This window comes from Petromyzon marinus, unplaced genomic scaffold (genome assembly GCF_048934315.1).
Source record: "Petromyzon marinus isolate PM22_M1 ecotype Great Lakes invasive population unplaced genomic scaffold, UKy_Petmar_22M1.pri1.0 PM_G_Scaffold_18, whole genome shotgun sequence".
NCBI lineage: Eukaryota > Metazoa > Chordata > Hyperoartia > Petromyzontiformes > Petromyzontidae > Petromyzon > Petromyzon marinus.
In genome coordinates, this window is record NW_027422739.1 from 1,262,501 (window position 1) to 1,265,000 (window position 2,500).

Consider the following 2,500-nt stretch of genomic DNA (forward strand, 5'->3'; position numbering starts at 1 on the left):
TCCGGCCCGGCTGCTTTGCGTGGATTCTGCCTCTTGAAAAGCCCATTAACTTCTCCCTCCTGAAAGGAGAGAGTCGTTTCTGTAGTATGGGTGGGGGATGGGGCCTCTTGGGTGGGAAGGGGTGGTTCAGGACAGTCCAATTGTCTTTCAAATCTACGGTAGAACTCGTTCAGGTCGTTGGCTAGGCGGGAGTCGTTAGTGGTGTGGGACGCTCTGGGTTTGTAGTTGGTGATGTGCCTGAGCCCTTTGGCAGACAGAAGCAGCGTCGTTAGTAGAGAACTGGTGTTTTAGTGTCTCTGAGTACAGTCGTTTAGCCTCTCTCACCGCTTTGCTAAACCTGTTCTTCGACTCCTTGAATCTGTCTCTATCCCCACTCCTAAACGCTTCCTCCTTCTCCAACCTCAACCTTTTGAGCTTTGCTGAGAACCAGGGCTTGTTGTTGTTAAAGTTCACCCTGGTACGTGTTGGGATACAGCAGTCCTCACAGAAGCTGATGTACACAGCCTCTGTGAGTTCATCCAGACTATTGGTAGCAGTCGTGAACATATCCCAGTCAGTACAGTCTAAGCACGCCCGCAAATCTTCCACAGCCTCACTGGTCCACTGTTTAGATGTCCTCACAGCAGGTTTACAGAGTTTTAGTTGCTGCCTGTATGCACGAATCAGGTGGACCAAGGGAGTTCTGTGCGAGCCGAACAGCCCCGTGACCCACAAGAGAAACATCCCCGCCAAATTCGAGCGTTTGACGGGGTCTATCCGTGAAAAAATATTCACGTTTTTGAGTGCACATGCATTTCTGCTGCAAATGCCTCTGGAAGTTTCATGCCGTTCGTATGCCAATTGTGGCAACACGAAAATGACCCGTTTTCCCATTCCGAGGGATTTCTGTGCGACCCTAACAGCCCCGTGAGCCACAAGAGACACATCCCCGCCAATTTCTAGCGTTTCACGGGGTCTATCCGTGAAAAATATAGACGTTTTTGAGTGCACATGCATTTCTGCTGCAGATGCCTCTGGAAGTTTCATGCCGTTCGTACGCAATGTGGCAACACGAAAATGACCCCTTTTCCCATTCCGAGGGATTTCTGTGCGACCCTAACTAACAGCGCCCGTGAGCCACAAGAGAGACATCCCCGCCAATTTATAGCGTTTCACGGGGTCTATCCGTGAAAAATATAGACGTTTTTGAGTGCACATGCATTCCTGCTGCAAATGCCTCTGGAAGTTTCATGCCGTTCCTATGCAATGTGGCCACACAAAAATGACCCGTTTTCCCATTCCGAGGCATTTCTGTGCGACCCTAACAGCCCCGTGAGCCACAAGAGAGACATCCCCGCCAACTTCTAGCGTTTGACGGGGTCTATGCGTGAAAAATATTAAAATTTTTGAGTGCACGTGCCTTTCTGCTGCAAATGCCTCTGGAAGTTTCATGGCGTTCCTATGCAATGTGGCAACACGAAAATGACCCCTTTTCCCATTCCGAGGGAGTTCTGTGCCACCCTAACAGCCCCGTGAGCCACAAGAGACACATCCCCGCCAATTTCTAGCGTTTCACGGGGTCTATCCGTGAAACATATAGAAGTTTTTGAGTGCACATGCATTCCTGCTGCAAATGCCTCTGGAAGTTTCATGCGGTTCGTACGCAATGTGGCAACACGAAAATGACCCGTTTTCCCATTCCCAGGGATTTCTGTGCGACCCGAACAGCCCCGTGAGCCACAAGAGACACATCCCCGCCAATTTCTAGCGTTTCACGGGGTCTATCCGTGAAAAATATCAATTTTTTTTTGACTGCACATGCATTTCTGCTGCAAATGCCTCTGGAAGTTGCATGCGGTTCGCATGCAATGTGGCGACACGAAAATGACCCGTTTTCCCATTCCGAGGGATTTCTGTGCCACCCTAACAGCCCCGTGAGCCACAAGAGAGACATCCCCGCCAATTTCTAGCGTATCACGGGGTCTATCCGTGAGAAATATTCACTTTTTTGAGTGCACATGCATTCCTGCTGCAAATGCCTCTGGAAGTTTCATGCGGTTCGTATGCAATGTGGCGACACGAAAATGACCCGTTTTCCCATTCCGAGGGATTTCTGTGCCACCCTAACAGCCCCGTGAGCCACAAGAGAGACATCCCCGCCCACTTCTAGCGTTTCACGGGGTCTCTCCGTGAAAAATATCACATTTTTTGAGTGCACATGCATTCCTGCTGCAAATGCCTCTGGAAGTTTCATGCGGTTCGCATGCAATGTGGCGACACGAAAATGACCCGTTTTTTCCCATTCCGAGGGATTTCTGTGCCACCCTAACAGCCCCGTGAGCCACAAGAGACACATCCCCGCCAATTTCTAGCGTTTCACGGGGTCTATCCGTGAAAAATATTCAATTTTTTGACTGCACATGCATTTCTGCTGCAAATGCCTCTGGAAGTTTCATGCGGTTCGCATGCAATGTGGCGACACGAAAATGACCCGTTTTCCCATTCCGAGGGATTTCTGTGC